We start from the raw sequence: 20,706 nt of genomic DNA, 5'->3' as shown, positions 1-20,706 counted from the left end.
CAGAGGTCATGTGATCCAGGATCATTGGGCAAGGCTGCATTGATCTCCACCTTTAAATTTTGTCCTCATTCAGCACAGCCCACTAGTCTGGCTTTCCCTTGTTCAAACTCATGCCTTTCCTATTCCCTCACCTCACTTAGCTTCCCTCCTCATCAATAGAGACGAGATAACCGACATCTTGGGGCCAGTGAACAATGAGCATCTTTCCCTGGTTGAACTGTTTGCTTAGCTCTTGACAATCAAGAGCTCAGATTGATGTGTTATTCGATACTTTCCCTTCCTCCCCCCACCTTTCGCCAAGGAAAAGAGATTTAATAGAATTCCAGGATATAATTTAAAAAATCTTTAAAACACACAGAAAATAAAGGCAGAGCTCCCCCCTCCCCACCAGGGCCCAACCTATGTCACTACCCATTTATGGCCAAAGCCCTTGTCATCCCACTCCTCTATTAAATCTACTAAAAGGTTACTAACAACAATTTAACTGCTAAATCCAGTGGCCTTTTCTCAGACCTCCTCTCCTTGACCTCTCTGCAGTTTTGGACACTGATGACCACCATTCTCCTCTCCCTAGTTACTGTCCTCTCTGAGCTTCCGTGACACTGTCTCACACCTCTGTCCTTTCCGCTTTTTCATCTCCTTCCGTTCTTTCCCCTGCCCCCGGCCATAAGCATCAGTGTTCCTCTCAGGAGTCCATCCTAGTCCTACTTTCTGTTCTCTCCCTTGCTGATCTCCCACAATCATAGATTCCATTATCACCTCTGTACTGACTCCAACATTTTCGTATCCAGGCCTAATCTCTCCTCTGAACTGTAGGCCCTTATCCCTAATTTACTGTTAAGTATATACACCTGGCTGGCCCACTCTAGCATCTTAAATTAAACGTGTCCAAAATTGAACTCATCTCTCTTCCTGCTGAAACTTCCCCCCACACCACCCAAACCTGCCTCTCCTTCTAACTTCACCGTACTCTCATCCCTCTGTGCCTGAACTCTTAGACTCAGCTTTCCTTATCTACACTTTCCCCATATCCAATCTCTACCAATTCTACCTTCATTGCATCTTTTCTATCTTCTCCCTTCTCTGTACCCCCGGAACCACCACCCTAGTTCAGGCTCTTATCACCTTCAACAATTCAAGAAACATTTATCAAGGACCCATTATGATTAAAGCACTGTATCATTGCTCAAATGGCCCATAGGAATAGCCTTCTAACTGTCTTCCTTGCTTCTCTCTTCTCGTGCCTTCACACCGGCACTAAAACAATCTGTGCCCAATAATAAAGTTTCACTAGGTCCCTCCCCTGCTCAAAAGCCTTCCTCCCTGTTGCCTCCATGACAACAGAAAAGCTTGATTTGTTGATCATCTCTTGTAAATTCTCTTCTCCGTGGGTTTTTATGACAGTTCTTTGTGATGACTCTTTCTACTGGTCACTCTCCTTTGCCGAATCATCATCCATGTTCCCCCCTCCACACTTGATGAGTGTATCCTAGAGCTCTGTCCTGGGCCCTCTTGTTTCTACATTGTCTTCCTTGGTTATCTGATCAGCTCCTATGAATTCAACTATCATTTTGATGCAAATCAATCTACATATCCAGTGGCCGTTTTTCTCCTGATCTCCAATCCCAAGTCTCAACAGCCTACCTGATATCCCTACTTAGATGTCTCAGAAACACTTCAAACACAATATGCCCCCCCAAAAATTCATGATTTCCTCCTCTAAGGCCACCCCTCTTCCTGGCTTCCTTATTTTTGTCAGGTATGCCACCATTCTTCTGGTGGCCAAGGTTTATAACCTAGAATCCAGCCTCTACTCTTCTCTTTCACCCACCATATCTAATCATTTGCCAAGTCTTATGGATTCTACACCCTCAATATCTCTGGCATCCATCCATTTCTGTCTTGTCACACCACCACCCTGCCCAATTCAGTTCTTGGTCACCTTTCAAGCTGGGCTGTTGAGAAAGCCTTAAAATTAGTCTCCCTGCTTCCAACCTCTCCCCTTTCCAATTCATCTTCCACATAACTACTAAAGCCGGACCACAAACTTCAATGATTCTTTTAAATTAGAAAAGCAGAACTAACTAAAAGAAAGGCCACTTTGTAATGGTGGGAAGAAAACAATATCTGGATTCATGGGAGCTGGCCTTAAAAGCCCACTTTGTCACTTACAACCTGTATGACCCCAACTGGGCCAGTCCTGTTACTTCTCCAGGCTTTCTTTTGAAAATATTGAAGGAGTTAGACTAGATGTCCTCTGAGATCCTTTCCAGCTCTAAATCTGTGATCCTATGAGAAAGGAAAGTATGCGATATGAACTTGTTATCCAGGAGGTTCCACTATTCTATTCAGACCCTTAGGAGGACATGATCCTAACAGAGTGTGAAACGCCCACAGAAGATTAAGATTCCAGCCATGTTTCTTTAATGACATCAGACCTAATGAGGACCATTTCCTCCCACCTAAAGTTCTAGCTCTCCAGGTACATGTAGCCCTTAAGTTATCACAGGCCACATTTGGCACTGGCAACATTCTTTCCCATAGAAATAACATTATTAGATTCTTAAGCCATCTCACCAAGGCCTGTTCAATCCCTAAAGGAATAGGAGTTCCAGTTCCTTGAATTTTTCAAGTCAAAAGACATTTACAGTGAATATAGCCCCCAACCAATACTGCTGGAATATGAGTTATTAAATAAAGCAAAAATAATAAAAACAATACAGTTGATTAAGTTTGTTTATCTTAAGCTCTGGAGGGCAAAGAACACTTACTTTACAGAGAATAAAAAGGCAGATGGAAGGAGGGACTGAGAGAGATTTGCTATGGAGGATCTTTGAACACCTTCTAGGGCTCTGAAGATGGGCCTCACTATCCTCCCCCCTCCCCCTGCCTCCTGCCTTGTTTAATTTTGCCTTGAAATTGACGGCATTCGTTTTCCATGACCTAGGGGATATTTCTAGCACTTTTTTTTAAAGGCTTCTTGGCCTTGATTATGGTCAAATAGAAAGAACAGAGCTAGAGAGAGGGAGGAAAGGTTTTCCCCAAGGTAACTAATTGGGCAAGAATCAGAAAACAGAGAGGAAGGAGATTTTTAATTTATTTCTTTATATATATAATATATACTAAAGAAGAGAGATTGCCCTAGGTGAAATTAATTGAGCCAAGAGCCATGAAAGATACAAGGAGAAAACAACGCTGGGGCGTGCATGCCATCCCTGAGCGGGGACAAAAGTTGTTGTTCACCTTTCATTTTCCAAAGAGAACCAGTGACATCACTGGTGATGTCTTGACTTCAGCATGAATTGGGTTTAAGTGAGGCAGAGTTGCAGAGTCGTCAGTCTCATTCTCTCCTCTAGTGTCATCAAAGTCCAGTGGCCAGACCAAAGTCAAGATGACTGGAGATGGCCCAGGAAGCAGTGGATGACCTTGGCTTTTCCAGGGGACAAAGGTGATCATTTCCAGAATAATTGAATACTTCTTACCTCTTGGGTGTTTGAGCCAATCTAGTCTACTTACCATTCCTTAAACACCCCATTTCCCTCTTTGCCTTTGCACAGATGGTTCTCTGTGCTTGGAATGTATTCCATCCCCCTCATACAAGCCTCTAGGAATCCGTCAAGGTTCAATTCAAGTGTTAGCAGCTACAAGAAGCCATTCCTGATCCTCCTGTTGTTAGTACCCCTTTCGTCCCTGTAGTACTTTATAAATATTTTGTATTTGCTTATCCATTTACATGTTTTCCCCCTGCAAGAATGTAAGTTCCTTGAGGAACTATTTTCAAAATTTCGTTTCTATATCTCGAGCAGTGCCTGGCACATAAATGAGTACTTAGTAAATTCTTATTGGCACTTCTGACCTTTGCCAATGCTGGTCACCAACCAATATAATCATTTTGATTGCCAGGTATGTGTGGGGAGAGTGGGGCAGAGTTGGGAAAGCAAGACCACTACCTATTCACTCTTTTAGGGCCTTCTTCATAGGTGTCTGTGTCCCTCTTCAGGATTATGAGTATTCCATTTGTCATTTCATTTCAATCTGATTTCAGAAGCACTTTCCAAAGCAGAGTTAACCACTTGGCTCTCCTTCTCCATGTCATTACAGCCTTGGAGAAACATCTTGAGGCAGCAGGTAGAACCCTGGGAAGGACAGGAAACCCTTGTTCATTCAGTTCCAGAGAGGAAGCTCCATGGATTCCATTTCTGTCCTTTTTAATTACTTGTCCCTTCTTGTGTTTCCAAAGGGACTTAAATTCTGGAAATAAAGCTGAAAGTTTTGCTTGGGAAGGGGAGAGGAGTAGAAGGAGGAGCTCCCCTTTTGATTGTGTAATTGTATCTTTGAATCATGACAACAGCTCCACACCCTGAGAAGACACATTGAGAAAAATTACAGAGACCCTGTCTGTACTGGTGCTGTCCTGCAGCCTCCTGTGCTGTTCAATCCCAGGCAGGCCCCCAGAGAGCAGAGAACCAGCATGTGCACAGCTGTCCAAATTACAGCTTCAGCCAGGCTCATAAGATAATATTCCCCAAACTTGCATGGCAGGGAGCCCTAGTTCAATCCCCTAACCTTTGCTGGGGGACAAAAGGCCCCAAGTTCTAATGAACTGAAGGTTCAGCTCTCCAAATGCCATAAAGAACAATTTTCATTTATGACTTTAGCATCAGGTACCTTTGCATTTTAAACCTCCTCCTTCACTTATAAAACTTCTCACATTAGAAATACCCGCAGCCCTGAGAGCCCCAAGGCTTCCAGGCAATGCCTTTCCACCTTTTGAGGTATGACACCAGATGCTCACTACTCCTAGGTTGCTAAGTACTTCAAAAAATGATTTCAGTCATCCTGGGGCTGGGTGGTCACTGGTCTTTGAAGGACAGCTCACCAGGCCCATAATGGAAACCTTTCCACCTTGGGATGCTTTGACAAAGCTTATCTTAGGTAATAGCTAAGATCCAGGGTCACCTCAATGCCTGGTTAAGGTAAGTAGTAAAGCTTTAGCGATCCTTTGTACCTGGCTACAAATACTCTAAGATTAAAGCAAATTAAGTTCAATTTTCCCTGATTAAATGTAAGCTCACACTTTAAGAGCACAGATCATCTTTCTTCTCCCTTCTTTCTCCTCTTCCTTCTTTTTAAAAGTTGTATTCCCAGAGCCCAATATAGTGCCCGGCACATAGTAGGCACTTAATAACTGTTACTTGACTGAATTTTCCCTTTAGGTTCTTGATATTTAGAAAACACCTTTGGAGATGATGTTTCTACAAAACAGGCTTGGTGTTAATATTTAGTTGATCGAGGAATCTTAAGTTTCTGGTCCTGGGGTCAATCGTGTCCAACTCTTAATGACCCCATTTGGTGTTTTCTTGGCAAAGATACTGGAGTGGTTTACCATTTCCTTCTCCAGCTAATTTTACAGATGAGGAAACTGAGGCAAACAGAATTAAGTGACTTGCCCAGGGTCACCCGGCTAGTAAGTGTCTGAGGCCAGATTTGAACTCAGGAAGATGAGCCTTCCTGGCTTTAGGCCATGTACTCTAATCCACCAGGCCACCTAGACCAGAGTTCAAGTTTGGCCTCAGATACTCACTAACAGTCTGAATCCTGAGCAAGTCAGCCTATTTATGCCTTCGTTTCCTCACCTGCAAAATGGGGATATTAATAGCCCCCACCTCAGGGCTATGAGACAATGAGACATGAGAATGAGACAATATTTGTAAAGGACTTTACAAACCTTGAAATGCTGCTCAAATGATAGATATTAGCTGCTATTAAAGATGAGGCAAGGCACTGTTTTGCCTGAGGCAGCTAGGTGTACAGTGGGTAGAGAGCCCTGGACTTGGAATCAGGAAGCCCACAATTTGAATCCTGCCTCAGACTTTTGCTAGCTGTGTGACCTTGGGCAAGTCACTAGCCTTTTTCAACTTATTTTCACCACATGTAAATGTTTTCTTTTCACTTCCAGCAGCCTTAACCCCTTGGGTTGTGTGGCCTTTGCCTGCCTAGATAGACCTTCAGCACCTGTCTATTTTTCCTTTAATGTGGACCCCTGTCTGCCTAGATATATACTTCTATCTCACAGGGTTGAGAGTATCAAAGGAGGTGATATCTGCAAAACACTTTGCAAACCTTGAAGCATGGTTATGATGGTTATTACTTTGGTTATTGCTATTATTTTGAATATGGTTATTATTTTGAGTTCTTCAGGTAAATCTTTGTTTTTATGAAGAGCTGAGTTGACCGTCAATGAAGGTCCCATTTAATCCTGTGCAGCTGTATCTTGTCCAGACAAGGTAAAGAACTGAGAGCAGGAATGGGAAGACTTAGCCCTGGTTTTCCCGCCCTCTTGTTTTCCTGAGTGTTAATCAAGGGGTTAGTTAATGCCCACAAGGAAAGCTTTGTTATTTTGGCAGAAGGAAAATTCTCCTTTTGTGGATGGATGCCGACAGATACTGCCCCTCTCTGTGCTTCCTGGCACCCCATATCTGCACCCGTGGGGAGGTCGAGTCCATCTACACTCTCAGAGGTCAGTCCTGGCCCTGGCAGGGAAACATGAAATGAACCCTTCCCCAACCTTTCAGCTTGATATTCAGCATCATTTTTCCAGGCCTGTTACTTGGAAACCATTGTAGTCCAGACCTTTTGTCTGGGTCCTTCACCTTTGTTCTGATCCTGGGTTTTTTTTTTTATATTTTCGAAAAAATTCTTGCTGCCTTATCCTCCCGAGTTGTGGCCCTTGCCTGCCTAGCTAGATAGCAGTACCTATCTGTTCTTCCTTTAATTTGGACTCCTGCCTGCCTAGATCCACTCTGCTTATTGACTCCTCTGGCCTTGTCAGCCACTCTGCCTGACTTAATAGTATGTGGCAGCCCTGTATCTTTTCTGACACAGCTTCTGATCTGAACTTCCTAAGACCACCTTGTCCTGAGTTCTCGTGTGGCTTAAGCTCCAACAAAAATTAAGCACTGATTACATACTGAGCACCTTGTAGAAGACAGACCTTTTCATAGCTCAAAATCTAATGAGGAATAAGACACATACAAAAATAACTATCATACATGACAATGGCCACACAGGGGGCCAGGGAAGTTTTATGAATTTTCAGCAAGGGCGAGCCACTCTTGTTTCTTTCTCCCGTTTCCTGCAGCATAAGCTGGTTAAACTGGGCTCCTTCTTCCACAGGGAAAAGGGAGAGGACATGTAGAGGGAAACATCTAGAATGACTAACAAACTCACGAATGCAGGAATTCTACAAACCCTGCTTGTCCTCTTCTGCTTTATTCACATTGGTTTATTCAAAGGTTTAGTTAGCCCAGATTAGTACATTTGTGAAAGGCTGTAGATTCCTTTGTCTTTGTTCAGTCCCGTCCAACTCTTAATGACCTCATTTGAGGTTTTCTTGGCAAAGATACTAGAGTGGTTTGCCATTTCCTTCTCCAGCTCATTTTACAGGTGAGGAAACTGAGGCAAACAGTTAAGTGACTTGCTCAGGGTCACACAGTTAGTAAGTATCTGAGGTCACATTTGAACTCAGATCTTTCTGACTCCAGGGCTATGCTCTATCTACTGTACCACCTAGCTGTCCACCTGTCTACCCACCTGTCTACCTCAATATAAAACCCCATAGACCCTAATACACTTAGGCCATTGGGAATTGATGTGAAGAGCAGGATTTCTTAAATTTTTTGTGTTGTGGACTCCTTGGAAAGTTGGGTAATGGCTATTAATTTCTTTTAAACAATGTTTTAAAATGTATGAAAATAAAATACACAGTATCACTAGGGAAACCAATTATATTCAAATAGAATTATCATTTTTTTTAAGTTGATGGACCCCAGATTAAGAACTCTTTATCTAGGGGCAGCTAGGTGGTGCCAGTGAGCAAAGCACCGGCCCTGGAGTCAGGAGGGCCTGAGTTCAAATTTGACTTCAGACATTTGACACACTTATTAGCTGTGTGACCTTGGGCTAGTCACTGAACCCCAATTGCCCTGCCTTACCCCCTCCAAAATAAAAAAAGAACTCTTGATCTATAGAGCCCGTTTCTTCAGATGTCCGTGTCCATACATAGGATTTTCCAGAACCAAAGTGGGAACCTAGTCTGGAAATGAGGCAAAAGTCCAAGCATCCTTGTAACCATGTTTCCACTATGCCACATGACACTTGCATGTTTTTAATCAATCTTGTAGTTAGATTAAAAGTGGGTATAATTGTATTGGGCAGCTAGGTGGTGCCGTAGTGCATAGGGTGCTGAGCCTGGAGTCAGAAAGATTCATTTTCCCGAGTTCAAATTTGGCTTCAGACACTTGTTAGCTGTGTGACCCTGGGTAAGTCACTTCACCCTGTTTGCCTCAGTTCCCTTATCTGTAAAATGAGCTGGAGAAGGAAATGGAAAACCACTTCAGTGTATTTGCAAGAAAACCCCAAAATGGATCATGGAAAGTGGGGCATGACTGAACAGCAATGATTGTGTTGCTGTTGTTTGAGAATAGAACTGTACTTCCTATAGAAACTCTCTTTTTCCCTTGACCCCTCTCCTCCAGTCCAGTATAAAAAGATTTTCTTGTAGTAGCCCTGGGCAAATGCCCTATTAAGTAAACCAAGTAGCACTAACCAGCTGTGCTACCCTAAGGATGCTTTCAAGCTGGCACAGATTTAAATTGTAGTTTAGAACTGACTAGTGATCCTCTGATGAGCAAAGTTGAGTGAAGCATACAACATGAAAGATGCACACTAAAGATAATCGCCCCTGGTATAGACAATGTCCTGGGGAGCTTTCTATTGTGGAGGAGGGATTCCCAAGGCATAGTGAGGGTCTCTAGGAGATCCTGTTGGTGGATGGCATTGTGTTGGTTGTATCAATACTTAGAAAGCTGCGGAACTTTTCTGGTAAAGTCCATCCATGGTCATTCAAAAGATACTGGATTTGAAATCCATACAGGAAAAACAAAATGGATGAAATAGGCTATATTATGTAATTGGATGGCCAATGTATTGAATTTATATAGTAGTATACAAATCTGGGACCAGCTCTACAATTAAACAATAAGTCCAGACCCAAGCTTGAATAATAAAGGGTGAGGGGAAAGAGGACTGTGCTGATTTGAAAAGAAAAAGGGAGGCTGGCTCTCTATCACTGGCCTAGGGTTACAACTAGGAACCATAAATTTACAAAAAGCATTCCTGAGAAACAAATAGTTGGGCCTGATCCCAGATGTGTGCATATGCCCCCTTCCTTAATGTAACCAATAATGTTGCCCTCAATCCCATGATGTCACATACCTTCTTCTGTTCTTTGTTTTATACTCCCCAAAACCTATAAAAAGGGGAGCTGGCCTTCTGTTCAGGGTCTTTGGCATAAATCTGAGCTTAGCCATTGACTTTTTTATTGGCAGGTAGCCTCCCCCCCCAGTAATAAAATGATAACTTTCTTGGGAAGAAAGGGGGGTATAAGTATTTATATAGCATCTACTGTATGCCAGACACTGTTCTTAGCATTTTTTACAAATATTAGCGCATTTGATTGTAACAAAAAACCTGCAAGTTGGTGCTATTATGAGCTCCATTTTATGGTTAAGAAAACCGGGAGCAGCTAGGTGGCACAGTGAGTAGAGCACCAAGCCTGGAGTCAGGAGGACCTGAGTTCAAATCCGGCCTCAGACACTTGACACATTTACTAGCTGTGTGACCTTGGGCAAGTCACTTAACCCCAATTGCCCTGCCTTCCCCTCTGCCAAAAATAAATTAAAAAAAACTGAGGCAAAGAGGTTAGATGACTTGCCCAGGATCACACAGCTAGTAAGTGTCTGAGACCAGATTTGAACTTAGGTCTTACTGACTCTATCAATTCCACAATGTTGGTAACAATACCAAGCAAGAAGCAAAGACTTATCTTTTTCAAACAATTGTTTTGGTGGTGGTGAAACTTGAAACACTGCAATCTCTGAGAAATCCAAATTGTATGTGATTCAAAACACCATGAAGAAATGCATGTTAGACATCACATCTGTCAGACTGGCTAACATGACAAAACAGGAGAATGATAAATGCTGGAGAAGATGTGGGAAAATTAGAACACTAATGCATTGTTGGTGGAGTTGTGAACTGATCCAACCATATTGGAGAACAATTTGGAACCATGCCCAAAGGGCTATAAAAAAGTGCATAACCTTTGACACAGCAATACCACTTCTAGGGCTGTATCTCAAAGAGATCATACAAATGGGGAAAGGACCCACATGTACAAAAATATTTGTAGCAGCTCTTTTTGTGGTGGCAAAGAATTGGAAACTGAGGGGATACCCATCAATTGGGGAATGGCTGAACAAGTTGTGGTATATGAATGTAATGGAATACTATTGTGCTATAAAAAATGAAGAGCAGGTGGATTTCAGAAAAAACCTGGAAAGGCTTATATGAACTGATGCTGAGTGAGGGGAGCAGAACCAGGAGAACATTGTACACAGTTACAGCCACGTTGCGTAATCACTAACTTTGATTGACTTGGCTCTTCTTAGCAATGCAAGGTTCTAAGATAACTCCAAAAGGCTCATGATGGAAAATGCTATACACATCCAGAGAAAGAATTATGGAGTCTCAATGTAGATCAAAACATACTATTTGCTCTCTCTCCTTTTTGTTTTGTTTTTCTTCTTTTTCATGATTCATTCCATCGGTTATAATTCTTCTTTATAACATGACTGTGATGATATGTTTGATATGAATGCACAGGTAGAGCCTACATCAGACTGCATGCCATCTTGGAGGGGGAGGGAGAGAAAATTTAAAACTCAAAAGCTTGTGGAACTGAATGTCAGAAACTGAAAATAAATTAACTAATTCAAATTTTAAAAAAAGAAACGCATGGTGGGTTTGAGGAAGCTAAGTGATGACCTATGTGCAAGAAGTGGTATCAAGATATCACCTAGGCAATGTATGATAGGAAAAGGAGGTGTCTCGGTCACGTGTCAAAAAAGAATGAGAACAGATAAATAGCCCAAGTGCTCCATTGGCAGGTGTGAATGGAAACGTACTGAAGACCAAGGGGAAGACCTTCACCTCTCACTGTGGAGAATCTATGGAAGGACATCAATAAGAATTCACAGAATGAGAATCATAGATAAGTTGTATGTTGAGCCCACGGAAGAAATACTCATGTCAAAGAGATCATGGCTCCGTTGTGCTTGTCAAAGTTAAAACTAGAAATAGGACTCATTGTCTATGCTCCCAAGACTATTGGTCCAGTCTGATATTTTATATTTACTTATTTCCAGGTTGGTGATCCCATTGGTGTGCTTATGACCCTCTATTAACGTAGATAAAAAGCTTTTCAACACTTAATAGTCTTATTTTTAAGTTTAATTTGGAAAAGCATACATACAAACACATAAACATATATTGTGTGTATATATATATAAACATACTACAACATAATGTAGTATATAAAAGTATACATACATACAATACACACATATACATACATTATATGTAACTATACTACATAAAATATACATACACACGATGCACACACATACACACATATTGCTATAACATATTATATATGTAATATCTATTGTACATATGCATGTATAGTTTTCCAAATTAAACTCAAAAAGATTACATAGTCTCTATATAACTGTAATATACAGTGTGTGTGTGTGTGTGTGTGTGTGTGTGTGTGTGTGTGTGATTTAATATCTTACTTGTGTCAAAGTGTTCCAAGTTTGGAAAAGTCTCTAATTCTCTGCCTTGATTTGATTTACCATGCAAGTACCCAGCCCATGGTATGTACTTGCAACTCCATAACTTTACTCTAATCTAATATTTTATGACAGCTGCTCTGTTTTAAGCAACAGTAAATTCCAGTGCAAAGTCAGAATGGGAGTGTTTTGATGGCTGCTGTCAATTTTATTGCTTTATCTTGATTATGAGGCCAGAATCTGTATACTTGGTGTGTTTATTGGTTTTATGTATCACATGTTGTTGTTGGCCCTGACAAGTTACTCCTATAAAAATGTGTTATTATTGTATGCCAGAGCTCCGTGAGCTGACCCTGCATTTCATAGCGTGTTTGAGCAAACAACACAGCGGTCCATAAAAGCTGGCCAGCCTCCATCCAAGGAGACCTAGAGGATGAATTGCAGCACCCAGGAGTCAGGGAGCCAGTTATGCTCATCCCAAGATCTCCATTCATCACTAATAACTCAATAGCAAATTATGGAATGAGTGCATTTTTCTTTGGAAGTCTCAACATTTTAAAATGAAAAATGGCAGCATCACACTGGCTTTGTACAACTCTCTAGTAAGTTTTATTTCAAATTTTCTTGGTTGCCAAAACACAAAAGAAGGATCTTTTCAAATGTGTTCTTTCCATTTGCTAAGTAATAAGAGCTAAGGTGAGGAATAGGGAGATAATGTTGTTCATCTCTCACTGCATACTAAGAAATAAATGAAGAATATACATACATATATATGTATACGTACATATATATGTATATATGTATGTGTGTATGTGTGTGTGTGTGTATATATATATATATATATATATATATATATATACATATATATATATATATTTAGCAAGGGAGATTTGGGTTAAGTAGCAATAAGAAAGTCCTCATCATTGTGGTAGTGATGGTGGTACCAGTATTTTATAGTAGTGCAAATGATCCATAAAATAATTCACTATGATATTTTAAGGAACTTATCTGTCCTCAGTGGTTGAGGGGAAATCTACCAGAAGGCAAGAGAGAATCAGCTTAGATGACCTAAAGTTTCCTTTCTACCTAAGGGTTTGATTGAAAATTTTTCCTAATTCTTAATCAACCAGTATTTTTAAGTGCCTACTATGTGCCTGGCACTGTGCTAGGTACTGGGGATGCAAGGACAAAGAACAAAATCCCTACTTGTAAGGAACGTTGTTGTTGTTTGTCCTTTGTGTTCGAAGATGTCTTGACTTGTGTGTGAACTAGATTTAAGTGAGACAGAGTTTCACAAAGTCTTCAGCCTCACTCTCTCTTCCAGAGTCATCAAAGTCTAGAGGCAAGACAAAAGTCAAGATGACTGGTGATGGCCCAGGATGCAGGAGATGATCTTGGTGTCTTCCATGTCTTACCAAGTTCTAAGCGTTCCACAATGCCGGCTTCAGCCACCTTTATGGCTGCTGGAACAAATTGTTCTCATCTACCCATTCAGCTGGGGGAAATTTTTGTGTGCTTGGGGCAAATATCCCTCTAATTCATTGAAGGGTTTGAAGCCTGTCAGCTCCCCTCAGCCTGGTTTAGCCCATCTGCTGAGATGGTTTTACCAGGGTGTGGCCTCTGTGCATGCTGCAGCTTCTTGAAGCCAGTTGAGTGCCAGAAAGACACCAAAGGTGGATGGGCAGCCCCAAAAAGGGCTTAGCAAGCCCTCACACCAGAGGTGCCAGTCTTCCCTGGACACCCCATACACCCCACAGAGAATGTATATTCTAATGAGGGCGACAACTACAAACACACACACACATACACATATGTATAATAAAGTGAATACATACATATATGTAGATGTGTGTGTGTATATATGTAGATGTGTATATATTATATATACACACACATACATATATATATATATGTATACACAAAGCAGTTTTAGGAAAGAGGGCACTAGCAATTCAGGGGATCAGGAAAGGCTTCAGACAGAAGATGATACTTGAGCTGCATCTTAAAGGTTTAAATCGAAAAATTAAATTCTTAAATAACATTATATATAGTAGCCTCAGAGGTATGTGTTAGGCACTTCTTCATCTGTGGGCAGAGTAAGTTAGAGATCCATCCCTGTCCTTTAAATGGAGTTTTCTGTGTTGGAGGAAAGGACCTGTCCTTACCTTTCCCTTCTTTGCAAGGTCAAGGCCACAGGGACACAGCTGAAGGCTTTGTGATCTAAATTGGCATACGGTATGGCATTACGTCACCATCCACTGTGTGTCTTGTCAAGGGAGTGAGTCCCATCCATGCCCTAGTTTTACAGATCCTCACTTGCATTAGCTACCCTTTCCATCTTAGAGTGGTCTCAAGGTCACATCGATCTGTAAAAAGTAGAGTTCCTAGTCACGCAATGAATGGTACAGTGGAAAGCATCCTGGATTTGCAACCATTCAAATCCTGGCTCTGTGCTTGCGACCTGCATGACCTTGGACAAGTCACTTAGTCTCTGTGGGCTTCAGTGTCCTTCTTTGTAAAGGGAGGGGCTGAACCAGATGGCCTCTGTGGTCACTTCTAGCTTCATACCTACGACCCTATTACTTATCCTCAATCATGGAGGTGGAAGAAAGCCTAGAGGTCATCAAAGCCAGGGCCACAGAAGTTAAGTGACTGTATTGGTAATTAAGGTGGGACTTCTTTTCTGTTTTCCCTTTTAGAATGCTAAATTAATTAAGTGTCTTTGATTGAGCCTTACTAGGTGCAAAACCCCAACCTGGTTAGCAAACTAGTTTGCTAGTTTGAGAGAGGTAGGAAGCCCTCCGGGCCCTAAGGGGAGCTGCTAAGACCAGAGCCAATAGTATGCACCTAAGTTCTGGTTAAGGATGGTATAAAAAGAGAGAACAGAGTTGTTTGTTTGGGGCTCTCACTCATGGAGGGGTGTTGATGTGGAGACTCCAGGCCCTGGCTCGTGAACCCAGATGTTGATGCTTTCCTGGTAACTATGAATTGTGATTTGGTCTGTTTATATTGTGTATGTTTGTAATTTGTATTTGCTCTGTAGTTCGGGTTGCTGGCTTTTCCTCTTGAGCTGAGTGATATTGGTATATCGGATTAAAGTAAGATTGTTAACCCCCTCACGTTACTTTCCTTAGTAAAGCAGATCAAAAGAACTTGTGCTGGCAGCCCTTGTTGCTGGTCTTGTTGGGTCTTACACCCCACAACATCTGCTAGCCACATTGTTGCTACAGTGACTTACCCAAGATCACACAGGTGGCAGAGCTAGAATATTAGCCTGAATGATCTGACTCCATTTAGACTACTGTTTCCATCACACTGTCATAGCTGCCTCCTTAGGCATCCTGAAGATTAAATCTGTCTGCAAACACACAGTCCTCAGCCAGTAGTATTCTGTTTATCTGAATTGCCTTTGATATATACCACCCACTTACTAGTGCACTGTCTGTGGAGCTATGAACTGGTCCAACCATTCTGGAGAACAATTTGAAACTATACCCAAAGGTCTATAAAATACAAAACTATAAAGTATAAAATTGTACATACCCTTTGACCCAATAACAGCACTATTAAGTCTGTATTCCAAAGAGATCAAAGAAAAAAGGAAAAGAATCTAAATGAACAAACATACTGATAGCAGCTCTTTTTGTGGCAGTGAAGAATTGGGAATTGAGTGGATGCCCATCAACTGTGGAATGGCTGACCAAGTTGTGATATGTGATTGCGGTGGAATACTATTCTGCTAAGAAATGACAAGGGGGATGGTTTCAGAAAAATCTGGGAAGACTTACATGAACTGATGCGAAGTAAAATGAGCAGAACTACGAGGATATTGTACACAGTGATAGCAATATTGCAATGATAACAAACTGTGAAAGAGTTATTCTGATCATGAAAATGATCCAAGATAATTCCAAAGGATCCATGATGAAAAATGCTATCCACCTGCAGAAAGAGAACTGATGAACTCTGAGTGAAGATTGAAGCATTTATTTTTTCACTTTCTTTTATTTAATTTTTATAAGCTGTCTAATATAGAAATATGTTTTACATGACTTCATATGTATAATGGGTATTATTTTGCTTACCTTCTCAATGGATGGAGAAGGAATTTGAGGGAGGACAAGAATTTGAAATAAAAAAAAAGTTTGAAAAAAGACATATATACTGAGATCCCCACAAATAACCCCTAATTCCAGGGTAAGACCATAGGATCAAAGATTTAGAGCTGAAAGGGAACTTGGAGGCCATCAAGTCCAACCCCCTCATTTTACAGATGAGGGAACTGAGGCCCAGAGAAATTTAATGACTTGCCCATGGTCACACAATTAATAACCATCTTACACAGGATTTGAACCCAGGTCTATTGGGCTGTAAATCCGGTTCTCCAATCTGCCAGTCTCCACTCTGGCCATGTGCTTTACAAACTTTTGCTATTTAGACTGAACTTGTCAGAAAACTGCTTTTTTTTATTCAAATCTACCTCATAAGGAAAGCTCAGATCCACTGAATTGCAAAACTAATATTTTATTCTCTACTAGAATTTTATGATTATCTCTTGTATTTGGGTGCTTTAAAAAAAGATTAATAATTTTGTAGCAAATGATTCAAGTTGTTGGCTCTCAGTAACCTTTAAGGTCACTAGAGACCAATGTAACCTTTTAAGCCTTTTCTTTTTCCATCTCTGTTCCTTTAGGTCATTTATGGCTCATTCCATCCTCCACTTGGCTCAAGGAATGACACCTGGGCCGCAGGTATACACAGCACAGTCCTGAGGCCTGCACAAAAGTAATTTTTTTTAAATCAAAGATTCCCACCTAAATCATCCAGCCTCATACCTTCTCCTCACACTCCCCTGCCCCAGCTCAAACTGGTATTAACGCTGACTCACAACAGAGGCACTGCAGGTATACAACATGTATTTATGCTAAAATCTAATCAGGGAAGTGCCAATTTGTACAAAAATTTTAAAAATAAAGAAACTGTCAGTTGTGAACTTTTTTTTCCTGAGCTGGTAAAAATGGTGACATTTCCCCACTGCTCTTTGTGTTCAAATACATCTTTCCAGCCACATATTTTTATGGATGACCATTTCCCAAGGAGAAAGGGGCTGCCAGGGGACCAGCCACAGTGGTGCCTCCAGCCCCAAGCTGAGCAGGGACCTCTCAATTTCATGAATGTCTTCAGAAGAACATCATTTATCACCACACGTATATTCTAGAGGACAGAAGTGGCAGACTAGGGATTGTTGTTAGACAGGTTAGGACCCTAGGACACAGCAATGGCAGTGTGACATATGAAGACTTTGTAAAGGCTGGGTAACTGCTTCAGGGTCTGGAGATATCAACATCCTTCAGCCCACAGGGCCCCAGTCATCTCCCAAGAGTGCTGGCTGATACGTCCAATGAATATTTATGAAGGGCTTCTCAGCTTATGGTGGCATTAATAACTTTTTTTTTCCCAGGTGGGGAACAACAAGCATGTATGGGGCCACAATTAGTAACTGCATGCAACAAATTTCCCCTCCCATCCATTTCCATGAACAGACTGACATTTCAAACAACTGGAAGTCAGGTCTGACCCTGGGTGGCATGTCAAAACGTACACCTAGGCAGGCCTTCAGCCTCTGAAACAAATTACCTTTCTGAAGGGCTTTCATGCAAAGCAGTGAAAGGCATAGATTATACAGTCAGAAATTTATAGTACAGAGATTGCTTTCTAAGATCACCTAGTGATGTTATAAATAAGATATGGTGATTTTGTTCTTTAGGATGTATTGTTCCAAAGCTCCCTGGGGCCGCAGCTGTGTATTTCCTATGAGGTTCTGTTGCTAATGAGTCCCATTTGCCTGTAGAAATGCCTGGGGTGACCAAAGAGCTAATGGATTTGAACCTAAGGCCACACCGGCTATCAAATATGCATAAGGTAGCAAAGCCTAGCGTGAGCCAAGAGGGACCCCGCTAAGCACACAAGAGATAAACACACATTAACCAGAGGACACGGAGGGAGCTGCTGCCAGCTGCCATGGGTTCCTTGGATGGGAAAGGGCTCAGGTGAGGTGGCAGGTGTGAATAAGTGCCAACTCAGGCCCAGGAATCCTCCTTAGAGAGACTATAGAGCCCACCATGAGCAGCCTTTTAAAGGACAGGATCTCTTCCCTACAGAAAGCACGAAGAGGCAAGAGCTGTGGATTTAGTGAGCAGATCGGTGTTCAAATCCTAGCTCTCCTCCTTATTACTTATCGGGGAGAGACTGGTGGAGTCACTTACCTTCCCTGGGTCTTAATGACCTTATGTGGAAAATGAAGGATTGAACTAAATGACCTCCAAGGTCCTTTTTTTGTTTGTTTTTATTTTTCTCCATTTTATTTTTTATAGTTCTTTTTATTATTATTATTAAGAATTTTTATTTTTAGTTTACAACACTCAGTTCCACATGATTTTGAGTTCCGGATTTTCTTCCCCCCACCCCCAAGGTCCTTTCTAATGCTAAGTATATGACCCTGCCATCTTGATGTTGTAGTTCAGTTGTGTCTGACTCTTCATGACCCCATCTGGGGTTTTCTTGGCAAAGATACTGGACTGGTTTGCCATTTCCTTCTCTAGCTCATTTCATAAATGAAGAAACTGAGGCAAACAGGGATGAGTGACTTGTTCAGGTTGAAAGAGTTAGTAAGTATCTGAGGTCAGATTTGGACTCAGGAAGATGACTCTCCCTGACTCTAAGCCTGGCATGCTATGCACTGTGTCACCTAGCTGCCCCATCATGATATCTTTTGAGTAATAAAGTTGGAGGCAGGGGATTCATGGGATTGAAGATTTAGAGGGGAAAGGATTTGATGGGCCATGTTAATGGAATAGGAAGATCTTCCCAGCCCATTAATAGGCCTACATGACTACATGAGTTCAATCAAGGATGTCTTACTGCTTTGAGTTCAGGCTCAGCTGTGATGTATCCTGGGTCACATTGAGCCCATTGGGGGAGAGACTTGCCTAAGGTGGAGCTTGCTTAGGGGAGGCTTGCTTGTAGGAAGGTTTTCACACCTTTTGCTAATTTCTAATTAGGCACTGAGTCAGGAGGGTTGTGATGCTTTCTGGTTCTAAGAAGTGCATATATACTCCAAGTAGGTATTTTGCTTTGGGGGTTTGCTCATGAGAAGGTCCTTGTGATTCCCTGGGCGAGACTCTGAGTAGCCATATGTTCAGAGCTCCCCAACTGCTCGGAGGTAAAGGCTCTCTCAATTCAGTGGTGTATGTAAAGCATATAGAAATATTGCTTTGGTTCAGGCAGTTAAGAGCCCTGTCTGTTGGTCTTTGTGCTAATTTTTCTGCTCGTATTTTCAGGGTGCTGATCTTTCCCCTGAATTAGTGAATGTAATTAAAACTAGGATTGTTAAACCCTTTTTGAGCAGACTTTCCAAGACAAGCAGATCTAAGAACCAGGCCATCCTGGGTATGCCAGGGTGCTTGCCACTGCCCCATCCTATCCAACCCCCCCTCATCTTACAGGTGAGGAAATTGAGGCACAGGAGGTTAAGAACTTTCTCCAATGCTAGAAAAATGTTTGAATCCAGGTCCCACTGTAGTACATACACTGTACTTTCTTCACTGAAAACCCCAACTATCCATACAGCCAAAGAGTGGGGCATACTAACATATTACAATAATTCTTTCCCTGGGGCTATGTTGTGGAAGGAAGAATATGAACTTGCAAATTCTGGGAGAAGATCCTCATAGAAGGTTTAGGGTGTGGGACAGAATACTTTGGCAGAAGCAATGTCAAATGCTAGGAAGGGTTGCCAATATCTTCACGCTATTTAAAGATTTATAATAATAATGATGTTGATGATAGCTTTTACATAACGCTTTAAAGTTTACGAACTGCTTTATTTTGATCCTCACAAAAACCCTGAGGTGGGTGACATTGTCATCATTTGCATTTTGTAGAGGAGGAAACTGAGGCAGAGAGGTTAAGTAATTTGCCCAGGGATACACAGAGTCATAGTCTGAGGCAGGATTTGAACTCCTGGTCCAGCTCTCTATTAACTGAGCCACCTTCATCTCCTTGGATTGACTTCAGTGGTGATCATAATAGGAGTAAAAGTGAAGGAGTCTATGTAAAGCTGATAAGGACGACATAAGGCCGATAAGCGCGGTACATATAGAACAGCCCTCCCGTGGTTCCGTAAAGTCTGGTCTACACATCAGGGAGCAAATTTCTATAATTAATATAGCTCTGCTTTTTCATGTTCCTTTTGTGCTGTGAACCAAATGTATTAGATGGTTAATTGCCTGTTGATTAATTAGAAGGAATACTATTACTCAGAATGATTAGTTTTCTTGTCTGATGGTTCTTCACCCATCCACAAATTCTCAATTTAAAACCAAGAAGGATTTTAAAGGCCCGGTTATGAGGGAATGGGGAACTAGATGTCTTGGGATTTTCACAAAATGATCTGGAACTTCCTTTGAAGTGACACCACAGTCAAAGGGGCCTTAGGGCCTTGTCCCTGCACATGCTTGCTGTGACACTCTAGGGGTGTCCACTCCAGCTCTGAATCTGTCTGAGAAATCTAAGGAAATCCCTAGCCATGTGTAGGCACACATGTTAACATGGCAGAGTAACTTAGACTGCAGTTTGATCCACAGTCAGCCTCTCTGACTTGGCCTGCCTTTGAATCAAATCACCTGCTTTCCGCTCCCAGAAGCTGGATTAGAATACACTAAAAAAGTTTTCACGTGAAAGTTTCCTTTGGTTTCCATTGCTTTAAAATACGTTGTTATTTTCGGTGGTGTCTGACTCTTTGTGACCCCGTGTGGGGTTTTCTTGGTAAAGATACAGGAGTGGTTTGCCATTTCCTTCTCCGGCTCATTTTGCAGATGAGAAACTGAGGCAACCAGGGTTAAACAACTTTCCCATGGTAACACTGCTAGTAAGTGTCTGAGGTTGGATTTGAACTTAGGTCTTCCTGACTCCAGGCATTGTGCTCTATCTACTGTGCCACCTAACTGCCTAA

The sequence above is a fragment of the Trichosurus vulpecula genome, chromosome 1 (assembly GCF_011100635.1).
Source record: "Trichosurus vulpecula isolate mTriVul1 chromosome 1, mTriVul1.pri, whole genome shotgun sequence".
NCBI lineage: Eukaryota > Metazoa > Chordata > Mammalia > Diprotodontia > Phalangeridae > Trichosurus > Trichosurus vulpecula.
The sequence above is the reverse complement of the archived record's forward strand: the minus strand, read 5'-3'. Positions refer to the sequence as shown.